Source organism: Dendropsophus ebraccatus, chromosome 14 (genome assembly GCF_027789765.1).
Source record: "Dendropsophus ebraccatus isolate aDenEbr1 chromosome 14, aDenEbr1.pat, whole genome shotgun sequence".
Taxonomy (NCBI): domain Eukaryota; kingdom Metazoa; phylum Chordata; class Amphibia; order Anura; family Hylidae; genus Dendropsophus; species Dendropsophus ebraccatus.
Genome location: NC_091467.1, coordinates 63,014,368 through 63,029,081, shown reverse-complemented (window position 1 = coordinate 63,029,081; position 14,714 = coordinate 63,014,368). Strand labels below are relative to the sequence as shown.

Below are 14,714 nucleotides of genomic sequence, written 5' to 3'. Positions count from 1 at the left end.
CATAGTGCCCAATCCCCCACATAGTGCCCAATCCCCCACATAGTGCCCCACATAGAATCCAATCCCCCACATAGTGTCCAATCCCCTACATAGTGCCCCACATAGAATCCAATCCCCCACATAGTGCCCCACATAGTAGCCTATGCCCCCATATAGTGCCCCACGTAGTAGCCAATGCCCCCATATAGTGCCCACATAGTAGCCAATCCCTATATAGTGCCCCACATAGTAGCCAATCCCCCATATAATGCCCCACATATTATCCAATCCCCCATATAGTGCCCCACATAGTAGCCAATGCCCCCATATAGTGCCCCACATAGTAGCCAATGCCCCCATATAGTGCCCACATAGTAGCCAATCCCTATATAGTGCCCCACATAGTAGCCAATCCCCCATATAGTGCCCCACATAGTATCCAATCCCCTCATATAGTGCCCCACATAGTAGCCAATCCCCATATAGTGCCCCACATAGTAGCCAATGCCCCTATATAGTGCCCCACATACTATCCAATCCCCCATATAGTGCCCCACATAGTAGCCAATGCCCCCATATAGTGCCCCACATAGTAGCCAATCCCCCATATATGCCCACATAGTAGCCAATCCCCCATATAGTGCCCCACATAGTATCCAATCCCCCATTATAGTGCCCCACATAGTACCCAATCCCCATATAGTGCCCCACATAGTAGCCAATCCCCATATAGTGCCCCACATAGTAGCCAATCCCTCCATATAGTGCCCCACATAGTAGCCAATCCCCATATAGTGCCCCACATAGTAGCCAATCCCCATATAGTGCCCCACATAGTAGCCAATCCCTCCATATAGTGCCCCACATAGTAGCCAATCCCTCCATATATGCCCCACATAGTAGCCAATCCCTCCATATAGTGCCCCACATATTATCCAATCCCCCCATATAGTAGCCAATTCCCCCCATTAGTTAGGCCCCAGCGGCAAAAACAATAAACCAGTAACTCACCTGTCCGCCGGTCCCAGCAGCTCCTCTCCCGGCAGAGCGCGCACTACCGTCATCCTCCGGGGCGGGCAGCGGGGTACAGAGTCACTGACTGTGCCGGAAGTGATTCATGATTGAGGCGGCAGGTCACTTCCGGCACAGTCAGTGTCTTTGTCACCCGCTGCCTGCCCCGGAGGATGACGGGAGTGCGCGCTCTGCCGGGACAGGAGCTGCTGGGACCGGAGGACAGGTGAGTTACTGATTTATTGTTTTTTTTCGGGGGGCCACCTATAATGCGGGACACGGGGGGCCGTTCCGGGACCGCGGGACAGAACCGAGAAAACGGGACTGTCCCGCGAAATCCGGGACGGTTGGGAGGTATGCATTAGGCACCCATGGTCCGGTGCCTGGGGCAGCACCTTGCAGTGCAGGGGGGTGGCACCAGGGAGCAGGGGGACAGAAAAAATGATTTTTTTTTTTTTTTTAGTTTCCCTCCTCCCGTTCAGACTTGCCAGTAAATCTGGTGTCTTTTCCAGGGGGGTGGGGGGTATGGTGGTATTGGTTAGGTGTGGTATCGCCAATAGGTCCGTGTAGATGGGGCGTCTTCAGGTTTAGTGCCTAGGGCAGCAGCAGCTGTTAATACAGCCTTGCACAGCGGCACAGAGGATGTCAGGAGAGGAGTGTGCTGATCCTATAGGGGAGGTCACAGCAGCACAGAGGATGTCAGGAGAGGAGTGTGCTGATCTTATAGGGGAGGTCACAGGGTGAGAGTTACATAGAGGAAGGAGCAGGGTCCCAGCAGCACAGAGGATGTCAGGAGAGGAGTGTGCTGATCTTATAGGGGAGGTCACAGGGTGAGAGTTACATAGAGGAAGGAGCAGGGTCCCAGCAGCACAGAGGATGTCAGGAGAGGAGTGTGCTGATCCTATAGGGGAGGTCACAGGGGAGAGTTACATAGAGAAGTAGCAGGGTCCCAGCAGCACAGAGGATGTCAGGAGAGGAGTGTGCTGATCTTATAGGGGAGATCACAGGGTGAGAGTTACATAGAGGAGGAGCAGGGTCCCAGCAGCACAGAGGATGTCAGGAGAGGAGTGTGCTGATCTTATAGGGGAGATCACAGGGTGAGAGTTACATAGAGGAGGAGCAGGGTCCCAGCAGCACAGAGGATGTCAGGAGAGGAGTGTGCTGATCTTATAGGGGAGGTCACAGGGTGAGAGTTATATAGAGGAAGGGGCAGGGTCCCAGCAGCACAGAGGATATCAGGAGAGGAGTGTGCTGATTTTATAGGGGAGGTCACAGGATGAGAGAGTTACATAGAGAAAGGGGCAGGGTCCCAGCAGCACAGAGGATGTCAGGAGAGGAGTGTGTTAATCTTACAGAGGTAACAGCAGAACAGAGTATTTAAGTATTTCTATTTGCATCTCCTCGGCATCTAGTGAGATGACACGTTGGACATTTCGTTTATTTCGCCTTATGAAGCATATGGACATAGGGCAGACGTACAATCCATCAGCAGCGGCAGGAGAGGTAATACCCTGCTCTGATTTATTGTCACTGACATTTCCCAACACGAGAACCGCAGACAATATATGGCTGTGAACTACAGAACTTTCCAGATAAATCACTGATGGATACATTCTGGGCCGGCTTTATGGCGAAGACAGAGAAGTGTGACTGCTAATGGTTATATTACAGAGGAATGGGCAAGACGCAGACACTGGGCGACCGCCGGCTCAGGGCCCCAATACCAGAGATTAGGGGACTCAGCACAGACCAAGCTGCAAGGTTTGTACTATAGAATGTATGGAAGAGAAGAAGAAAGATCTGGCAAAGGTGGTCTGTACTCTCGGCAAAAATATTTTTCTTTCAAATCAACTGGTGTCACAAAGTTGTATAGATTTAAAATTTACTTCTATTTAAAAATCTCAAGTCTTCCAGTACTTATCAGCTGCTGTATGTCCTGCAGGAAGTGGTTTCTTCTTTTCAGTCTGACACAGTGCTCTCTGCTGCCACCTTTGTCCATGTCAGGAACTGTCCAGAGCAGGAGATTTCTTATATACTTAACAAATAATCATCCATAATACAATACTTATAATAACATAGGTCAAATAATTATTTGGTAGGATAATAATAAATGAACTAGACAGTCCCAAAAATTGGACTGCAAAGAGTCATAAGAACGAAAAACATCAGAATACAAAAACATAACCAGCAGGATAAACACATATAAGATATAATGATCAGCAGGAGAGGTTTTCATGGGGATTTGCTTCTGGTCTGGACAGTTCCTGACATGGACAGAGGTGGCAGCAGAGAGCACTGTGTCAGACTGGAGAGAATACACCTCTTCCTGCAGGACATACAGCAACTGATAAGTACTGGAAGACTTTAGATTTTTAAATAGAAGTAAATTACAAATCTATACAACTTTCTGAAACCTGTTGATTTAAAGAAAATATTTCTCATCTGAGTACCCCTTCAAAGGGGTAGTTCATTCATGATTCAAAAAACCATCATCACCCCTGTCCTTGGGTTGCTTGTGGTGTTATAATTCAGTTCTATTCACTTCAAATGAAGTGAGCTGCAATACCACAAACTCAACAAGTTATTATGGAACACTTCACTTCCTGTTTTCTGACTCTGAATCTTAATATATACCATTGCTACATGATTCAATGGATTTTTATAATGGGCCACCACTCTAAGGTTAAAAACTCAATAAAAAAAAAAAAACTCATTAAAATTTACAGGGGTGGATGATTACTTGGAGAAATTATCTAAACTAGAGCAAACATAGGAAGAGGGCACCAGAGGTGTCAGATTTGCTCGAAGCTGCTTCCTCGGGGGCGTGTACTTGGGAAAAGCTCATTTACATATCCATATAGCTCCTCCCTCCTCAGTACACGCCCTCAATAATCCAGTCCAGTAATTCTCAGGGTTCAGGGAACATAATAGTTAATGTTTTTGTCCTAAAGAGGCGCAGAGCCGAGGGCGCTCATGACATCAGAGGCGATGATGAGCAGCAGAGGGGGGTGCGTGAGAGGAGCAGGCTATAAGACCCCTCTATAAATCTTTTTTATGAGAACCTTCAGCAGAAATACAGTAAAAATTATTACAGGCTTAAGGTGATCATCTAGTGCGAGGTGAATGGTGGGAGGTAGGGGGAGCCCATAAAATATGACATCATCGTCTCCAACCTCAAAAATGCCGCTCGCTGCAGTCACGTTGGTGTGTAGGATGTCAAATTCTGGAAAAATCGACATTTTGGGATCTTAGTAAAGATCAGCCATGTCTCTAGAGGTTCTCCTCACTATAAGATAGATGAGCCCCTGTCTCCTTATGGGGGGAATACTCATAGTCCTCACATCCACTCCGACTAACCAGAGAGAAGATGCAAAGAAAATACCGCAGCCGACAGCTGGATTACAAGACCCTGTCTAGAACAGAGAGCGACGGAACTGAAAGTAAATGTCCTCTATCCCGTCCTGTAATCAAATGTCGTACAAGACGTAAATATTTATATTATGTGAGAGGAACGTGTTCTCTGCAACTCAGTGTGACATCATCAGAGCCGGGGACAGGAGAAGAATACATGGGGAGAATACAACACCCAGGAAGAACGTACCGCACTGTACCGAGAATATATGTACGTCACCAATCACAACACAACATCATCTTCACAACACCAACCAACCACCATTACTCCAGCATCCTAATATTACAAGGAATACATTCCTACACTGCCCCTTCTGGCTACTATGACTCACTACTATTATACTGCACCCTATAATACTGCTCCTATGTACAAGAATATAACTACTATAATACTGCTCCTATATACAGGAATATAACTACTATAATACTGCTCCTATATACAAGAATATAACTACTATAATACTGCTCCTATATACAAGAATATAACTACTATAATACTGCTCCTATATACAGGAATATAACTACTATAATACTGCCTCCTTTATACAGGAATATAACTACTATAATACTGCTCCCTATATACAGGAATATAACTACTATAATACTGCCCCCTATATACAAGAATATAACTACTATAATACTGCTCCTATATACAAGAATATAACTACTATAATACTGCTCTTATATACAGGAATATAACTACTATAATACTGCCTCCTTTATACAGGAATATAACTACTATAATACTGCTCCTATATACAAGAATATAACTACTATAATACTGCCCCTATATACAGGAATATAACTACTATAATACTGCCTCTATATACAGGAATATAACTACTATAATACTGCTCCCTATATACAGGAATATAACTACTATAATACTGCTCCTATATACAAGAATATAACTACTATAATACTTCTCCTATATACAAGAATATAACTACTATAATACTGCTCCTATATACAAGAATATAACTACTATAATACTGCTCCTATATACAAGAATATAACTACTATAATACTGTCCCTATATACAAGAATATAACTACTATAATACTGCCCCTATATACAGGAATATAACTACTATAATACTGTCCCTATATACAGTGGCGGTCTTTGGCACCAAGCACCCCAAGCGATTGCTTGGGGCCCCCAACATCCAGGGGGGCCCCTACGCCCCGCTCTAGTGCTCAAGACCGCTGGACAGGGCTGCTGCCCCGCTCGCTGCTGCCATCTGAACTGTAACTATGAGCACTCGTAATGAGCGCTCATAGTTACATGCAACAGCACTGACAGGGCGGGAGACATTGGCTCCCTTCCTGTCAGTCACTCTTGTGGCCGCAGGAAGGGTTTTCCCTGCGGTCACAAGTGGCAGCTTTGTCCTTGTGGTGCCGGCGCTCCAGTGACATCACTGGAGCATCGGCGCCAGGACAAAGGGAGTGCGGTCTCTTGTGATCGCAGGGAAAACCCTTCCTGCGGCCACAAGAGTGAAGAGAAGAGGAGACGCCCGGATCCAGGTGAGTATAAGTGTTTGTTTTATTGTGTTATATACTATATGGGAGGGGGAGCACACAGGGGTCTGTTTAACTGGGGGAGCGCACATCGGGGGTCTATATAAATGGGGGGAGCACACAGGGGCTATAGACTACTGGGGCTTCACAGAGGGGTCTATATACTACTGGGGGCAGCACACAGGGGGTCTATATACTACTTGGGGCAGCAGAATGGGGTCTATATACAACTTGGAGAGCACACAGGAGGTCTATATCCAAGTGGGGGAGCACACAGGGGGCTATATACTACTGGTGGGGCACACAGGAGGTCTATATATTACTGGGGGAACATACAGGGGGTCTATATACTACTTGTGAGGCACACAAGTGGTCTATATATAACTGGGGGAGCACACAGGGCTCTGTATACTACTGGGGCAGCACACAAGGGGTCTATATAATACTGGTGGGGCACACGGGTCTATATATAACTGGGGGAGCACACAGGGGTCTGTATACTACTGGGGCAGCACGCAAGGGGTCTATATAATACTGGTGGGGCACACAGAGGGTCTATAGACTACTGGGGGAACCACACAGGGGGTTTATATACTACTGCAGGAGCACACAGGGGTCTATATCCAAGTGGGGGAGCACACAGGAGGTCTATATCCAAGTGGGGGAGCACGCAGGGGGGCTAAATACCACTGAGGGAGCACACAGTGTGTCTATATACAACTATGGCAGCACACAGGAGGTCTATATACTTCTGGGGGAGCACACGGGGGGGCTATATATAACTGGGGGAACACACAGGGGTCTATATACTACTGGGGGCAGGACACAAGGGGTATATACTATTGGGGGCAGCACAGAAGGAATATATATTACTGGCGGTAGCGCACAAGGGGTATATACTACTGGGGGCAACACACAGCGGTCTATTGTTTTGGAACGCGTGTCGAGGGGGGCCCCAGACATAACTTCGCTTGGGGCCCCAGAAATGCCAAGACCGCCCCTGCCTATATACAGGAATATAACTACTATAATACTGCTCCTATGTAACAATATATCTCCTATCTTAGTGCAGTGTGAGCTCTGGAGGGCACATTACCCATTTTGGTAACTGTTAGGCAGTATACAGTGAATACCATTGATGACTCTTCTTGGATGATGGGGGTTATAAACCGCAGATGTCTGTAAAGTTTAGACAGTAAAGCACAGCTGGAGGTTGTCACTGCACCTGGTGTGGCCCCTGTGATGGTTATGGGACGTATGATGTGATCTGCCCAATAAAATTCCTTGGATGAACTACAGACCCAGCGACTTAAAGGCAACCCGCCCAATTATGAGAGGGAACACGGGGCTGGTAATTCTTACGCTGTCAATGTTCTGTGTTTCAATGGAACATAATGTTATCCTCTGGGCTCTCGTCTTCCAGGAGGGACCACCATCAGGCCCCATCACTGTGGGGGGTGGAAGGGGAATAGTCGGCCTCTCTTAGGTTCAGGGAACTCTGCCACTTGCCAGTTCTCCGTTTAATCTGTTCCTAAACTATAATATATTATGTACCAGTAGGGGGCAACTAGATATTGTCAATCCCTCCCTCAATCCACATGTTGACCCCACCACCCATGGCTGACCATCATCAATATCACCCATCACCCATCATCAAGTTCCTGATCTTGAAGTCCATTAAAGACGTGAAGTATAGTATTGAGGGGGGGGGGGATCCTCCAAAGATCCAGTCTATGTTGATTGTCAAGGTTCCTGAGGTCCTCTAGATCCAGAACCCACCTGTTGTGCTTGCCAAAAAATCTGCCTATTTTTTGCTACATAGACTGGTGCTGTGCAGTTCTATAGGTGACATGTGGGTGGGGGAAAGGGGGTTACTTACAAGTTGCCCTTTCAGCAGAAAGGAAGTAGTCTAAATAGTGAACTGATGATGATAACAAGCTGTGCAGGGATAATAGGGAAGCTTTGATTTACCTTTCAGGCACAGTATGGATCCTCTGGAGCTCTCAGCTTACATTCCAGTCCAGGCTCTCTCCTCCCCAAAACACAAGTCCTGCCCAACTTCCTGTGTTCTGAATTTGCTATGGCTCACCCCATTTCCATTGTGTGCCTCAAAAGAAGAACATCACCAGTATCGCACCACCCATCGCACCCTGCCGGATAAGCAGTGCACCCACTGGACCATTGACCCTTTAGGACTACTACTCCAGCCATCCCTGTGATTCCTACTAGGCATCCAGTCACCACACACCTAAACCCCTAGATTGTCACATTAGACTTTGATAGTATATTATAAACCTACAACACTATGTCCAACTGGATGGGACCCCCATTTAGCCAGGCGGTAGGGTTGTTCCCAGAGACGATCTGTAGGAACTGCCCTGGACGGGGAGGGTGGCTGCCCCAGACCTTCAAGGTGGTGGATGCCCCAACTGCCCCAGTGTAACCAGATCCTGGTGGAGTAGGCATGGATAGGCAATTCCTCACCATGCTCCAAAGTCATGAGAACAAACTGGTAAAGTTCTAGATGTGCCAACTCTTCACTGGTTTTGTGTCACCGCCATTCACTTAGATTGGGGGACATGCAGTGCGATCTCGGGGGTGCAGCATGACTCAAATCATTGCTAAAGTCATTGAGTACCCCGTGGTCTTCAAGTCCCCACAGTTCTGCTCAGCTGAAGCTAGAACCCTGCAATGATCTAGTTTTTGTGCTCTAGAACGGAGTCGTTGAACTTTTAAAAAATTCTCCCTCACCCAATATTCTGGACTTGTCACCTGCGGCAAACTACTCCCCCCAGCATGATGGTTTTTGTAGTTCCACAAGCCAATGACCACCGGCTGCATTTAAAAACAGTGACACAGTGACAACATGGAGTTAACCAGCGCCGGGTCAGAATCAGATAAGAAATATCAGGAATTCAAGGTTTTCCTGTCCTAGAAACATTCTGCATCCAGATGAATTGTGTGAATTAAAAATGGCAATGAAAGTCGCTCATCCAGAACGAGGCGCTGCTGAGGCGTCCCTGACACATGAGGGTCACATCAGCGCACTACAAGGCTCATAATTCACATCTGATCTATCTAAGGAGAAGATTCTAGAGGAGGACGAGCAGAAATATCCAGAATACAGTATCACAAATGAATTAGAACATCCTCATCAGGATCTTAGAGACTCCTCGTGGTCAGCAGGTACCCCTTGGGGGTCAGTACAGTATATTGATGTCTCAAAGGGTCCAAACAGTATGTTCGGGCCCCTGGGGATCAGGACAGTAAGTTGGGGTCGGGTGCCTGAGGCCTGCTTCCTTCTGCCTGGTGAGAGGAGGATTTGGGATGCAGGAGGAAGGCGAGATCCAGGCCTCTGTGTTCCGGGGTAGGCCGGCTCGGACCGATGGTGCACAGCGAATGGCCTATCCAGATCGGGTAAGAAGACCTGGTAGGGGTCTCAGGCAAAGAACTGTGCAAACTGCGTGCAGAGCTGTGATGACATCTACACAAACAGTGGGCCTGAAGCTTCTAAACCAAGCGAGGTTTGACCAGATGAACAGTAAGGGGTTAAGCCAAAATGACTCTATTGCTGAGAAGGTCGAGGTTCCTGATGTGACCCAGGGGTCCCAGAGTAGGAGCTTGGATGGCGAATGCAGCGACCCAGGAAAGGGACTAATGGCGCCCATCAAACAGATGGAATCTCTTGGGCAGATGGACAAGAAGATGGTGAGTGGGTCTCTGTATCTGCTGTGCCCCTCTTCCCAGCTCAACCTAGTTGGTGCCCTGTGGTGGGCTCTGTGCCGGGGATGAGCGGTGGGCAGAGTATGAAGGTTCCTTCAGTAACATCACATGATGCTGTTTCGGTTTGTGTTAGCAGAAAGTGTGTCAGGGACATTTCGGCTGTGAAGCCAGAGATTGTTGGCAAGGTTACCGGCCCAGCGGGAGGCTGCATTTCGTTGGCATCAGGGGGCCACAGCAAATCGGACAAGAGTAAAGCTGTGGACCCTGTGCCAGAGATAAGGAGCCATTGTGGAGGTGAGCAATGCCACAAAGTGCTGCACAGTAAAGCAGGCTCTGTGGTGGGGTCCGGCAAATGCTGCCGCTAAGGCACGGAAAAACCTAAAGGGACTGTTCCCACGCCTACAGGGACTGTACAGGACTATGGACATTGTGCTGTTGGAGGAAAATCGGTAACATCTTAACTTCGTACCAGCTACAAAGATGGCAACAAGTCATGTGACCCCTTAGGCGGAGGGGGCCCCTGGCGACAAATCAATGGCTGTTGCTATTTGAGCTGGAGTGGTTGGTCCATCTGAACCCCCGGCTGCAACTGTGAATAGGAGCTATACGAGTATGTGGTGTCCCAACACAGGTGTTGCTATTAGTTACACCCTTCGTAAAAGCCTGTACTTATTGTGAGTCAGTGGTGATGAAGTAGTGATAAAGTTTTGCCACTAGATGTCGCTGTTATAGGTATGTGTACTTAGATGCTGCACGGCTGAAGTATGGAAAGGGTTATTGTTTGTTTGTATGTCACATGGATCTGTAAACCTATGGGAATGTCTTCTTCTTCTATCCTATCATCTCTCTCTTTACTTCCTTTAATGCACTCTTCACCCACTCACAGCGCACCTTAGATACGCTGGGGATAGGAAGTCATATGAATAGAGGAAGTATACAAAGTCTTTTGTGTTGGACTTTGTAGAGGAAGGACACAAGCTAGAAAGCTCTCTACAGTGGTTCTCTCTGGGCCCAGGTCCCCTACCTTAAAGAGAGCAGATTTAGTCACAGCTCACCACCTAGCAAGTGACCGGCCATACCTCCACACCGGGGTCACCACAAGTACTGCACAAAGGTCGCATAATAGTGCATTGCCCTCTGGTCTTATCAATAGTGACATCCAAAAACGCTTTCTGGAGGTCTTGCTGAGGGGGATAGATCTATCAATCTAGAGGGTAGAGAGGTAGAGCTGTGCTTCTTGATAGAGAGGCATGGTCTAGCCGCTTTCCGAAAGCAAAGGAGCGGAGAGTAATCATGGACACTCCCTACAACGGGGTCCATGGTCTCCAGGAGGAACAAAGTCCGTCCAAATAGGACAAAGTAGTGGAGCTTCTGCTCAAGATGGATTTTCTCTTTGCATGAGGCTGACTCTACCGGGCAGGGTATCAGCAGAAACAGGGAGGCTACTGGTCCAGGGAAGAAGAAAAAATAACACCTTCTAAGTTGAAGTGTATGGAGGCATGCCAAAGGGACATGGTGCCTCCTGTACTTAAGCCTGAGATGGTGGATATTGCTGAGGACATAAAGGTCCGAGGGACAGTGAGTTGGAGGAGGAGGCCAGGAGACTGGATAGAGGGGAGAAGGAGAAGAAGAGGGCCACCACTGCAACTTTTGGATGAGAAAAGCAAACAGTGGCCAGAGAATAAGAGAAGATCGGGTGCCAAAAAAAGAAAGGGGTAGAAGAAGGAGTCTAATTCCCTTGAGTGGGATCATTCAGTTCCCCTATGCCTTGTCCAGGTACTAGCGAAAGAACCTACCGGCTCCCCTCTCATAGACTGCCTTAACTGGTACCAAGTCCTTAGGGATATCTCTTCCTCAGATGAGGAAACCGGGGATAAGGTACCGGTGTCTGAAGCAAGGTCTCTGAGAAGCGTCAGACTAAATGGGACCGCAAAAGTCTCTTTATGAGGATTAAGTCTCTAATTTTGATTACCCAGCAGGTAAGGTCGCGAGATATAGGAGGCTCCAGAAGCTAGGATAGGCAAGGTATAAACAGCATAGCCATGTGGACTCGTCTGGTAGTGAGGTCAGGTATAGGATACTGGTTTGTTAAGGAGGAGGCTGCCTTTGCAGGTGGTGGAGGTAGAATTCTATGATCACTGTTTCATTGTTTTCCTTGAATGTTTCAGAGACCCCCAGGATGGGAAGGAGATTGTGGAAGCTGAATTCTTCTCTTCTGGAAGTTGAGGAAATAAGACAATGCTTTGAGGAGATCTACAGTGAAATCTTTGCTGAAGAAGTGCCAGTACGATAGACGCTTGTCTTTAATCTTCGAGAGGGTTTTCTGTACGTTCACCTCGCCCGACGCTGTAAGATGTCGGTGGATTGTAAGATTGTGTCAGGCCTGGTCGATAGTACAGAATCTCTAAACAATCCAGATCTGGGATCTTGGAGGTCGTCAGAATCTCCTACTTGACTCTCTTGAGAAAGAGGGATCTGGATTGGGCCAAAACATTGGCTTTCCTGGTTGATGCGATTCCCAGGCATGAGTAGAACCCTCTCAATGTTTTTACAAGAGGAAGCCACCAGGGCTGGATGGTTTAACTTCCAGATTTTAAAACACCTTTAAGGACATTTTGGTCCCCCTCTAGACTCTGCCGAGGTCAATGAGGAGGTCAGCTGGGATCATCCTGTCATATTGATAATTGGCGTCCCATAGTGCTTCTCAATGTGGACAGAACGTGCAATTCTACAGATGTAGAATCCCTTCCTGCAGCAGCTGATCCCTGTATTCACAGTGACGGGTGGGGGAGGGTGACGCAGTTTCGCGTTTTATGGTGAATCCTGCCAATTACTCGGTGCCTGTTGAGTGTCACTTGTGACCGGTCGCCGCCGGCAGTGAGGTAAGAGCCGGGATGAAGCGTCTCTTCTCCTCCGCTCAGAGCGCAGACGCCTTTGATTTCCAATAATACTCGTGGTGAGCGTGACAGTCGGCGCATTGCGCTTGGCAGGCGTCTCGTCACTAATTGGGGTCTCTCCACGACGCGGTTACTGATCCCATTTAAGTAATGAACTCCGGCTGCTCTTATCTTGACGCGTCCCAGGTGGCCGCTTCCACGTCTCCACGGACGTTTCCGTCACATCAGGTCGCGGTGTAGTGCGTGCCCCGACGCTCATTCCCCGCCGTGCATCCACGACTCACTGAGTCTGAAAATATATTGACCCCATTTAAAGAATGGATTGAAGGAGCGGCGGTCACAGCACGGCGGCTGCAGTTTTTTAATGGTGACTACTGCGGTAATTGATGAAACCGGAGGAGAGGTTGTCATGTAATCTTGGATTTTTATTGATTTACATTACTTAAAGGGGAACTCCACTTTAGTCATCTTCTAAAATATCTGAGTATAACATGGTAGGGGTCTCAGCTGGCCATAAACAGGGTCTATATACATGTACAGAGATCAGCAGGATCCTCACATCTATAATACTGCTATACCAATCATCAGACAGCAAGTAAATATTACCGCCATACCACTATATAAGGAGAAATAATACTGCTATACCAATCGTCAGACAGCAAGTAAATATTGTCGCCATACCGCTATGTAAGGAGAAATAATACTGCTATACCAATCATCAGACAGCAAGTAATTATAACTGCCATACCACTATATAAGGACAAATAATACTGCTATACCAAGGCCAAATATTACAATCAGACAGCAAGTAATTATTACCGCCATACCACTATATAAGGAGAAATAACACTGCTATACCAATCATCAGGCGGCAAGTAAATATTACCACCATACGCTATATAAGGAGAAATGATACTGCTATACCAAGGCTAAATATTACCAAATATCAGACAGCAAGTAATTATTACCGCCATACCGCTATATAAGGAGAAATAATACTGCTATACCAATCATCAGGCGGCAAGTAAATATTACCGCCATATGCTATATAAGGAGAAATAATACTGCTATACCAAGGCTAAATATTACCAAATATCAGACAGCAAGTATATATTTCCGCCATACCGCTATATAAGGAGAAATAATACTGCTATATCAATCATCAGACAGCAAGTAATTATTACCGCTATATAAGGAGAAATAATACTGCTATACCAAGGCCAAATATTACATCAGACAGCAAGTAAATATTACCGCCATACCACTATATAAGGACAAGTAATTCTGCTACCCCATGACCAGATTAACACCACAGTAACTGATCCCACCACAGTTACCAATGATCCCACTATAGAAGGCCCAGCACATAGGAACTGAATAATACCGCCACACTTTTACAGAATAAAATCCCCTGTACACAGACCAATATCCCCCCATACAGTGACTATACAGAGGAAGACACCAACTATTAACAGACACTACAGTCTCTATAGGTGATTACAGTGCAGTTACACCGAGTGACTGACAGGGGGAGCCCTCATTTTACCAATCTTTTTGTTCTGACCCATCATAAGGATTTCTTCCAGCTCTGACTGTGTCTGCAGAGTTCTCCATGCAGAAGTCATGTTTCAGCCCCCTCCTCAACTTATTCCCACCACTACACAAACTCCCCACTAGCACCCCTAGCGGACATCGCTGCACCTACACCTCAGGTACACAGACTTATTGGCTACTAGGTGACATCTATTACATAGGAGGGATAAAACAGACAGACACAGCTCTGGTCACCAGGAGCCCCCGCCGCTCCCAATATCATACACCTGTGGGGCGGACGCTCATGTGATCGACATCTGGCCTCCCCCATACACATGCACGCTCACCTCTGCTCATCATTACAGAGAGGCAGGTAAGCCGCTGCCAGACTCCTCTTACCTCTAGGGAAACCAAGGATTAAGTAATGGATGTCAGAATAGGAGTGCCTGATCCTTCATCTGTCAGGGGATGTGTATAACCATCATATACATAGGGAGGCGTGATCACCCAGCTTTCTCAAGATCCTGAACTCTAATTCACCCTGGCTCCATATCTCTGTATAGCTAAATAGATTTGCCTTTCAGGAGTCTGAGAAAGCTGGGTGAGAATCCCACCTTGAGCAGATATGTGTAGTGAGCAGCAC

The 14,714-nt window shown here is 47.1% G+C and overlaps 1 protein-coding gene across 1 annotated transcript in view; it reads right to left on the bottom strand.

Moving 5' to 3' along the window:
- GLP2R (glucagon like peptide 2 receptor) overlaps positions 1-14,714 on the bottom strand; it is a 71,455-nt gene that overhangs the window by 55,255 nt on the left and 1,486 nt on the right. The gene's annotated exons all lie outside the window — the stretch shown is intronic.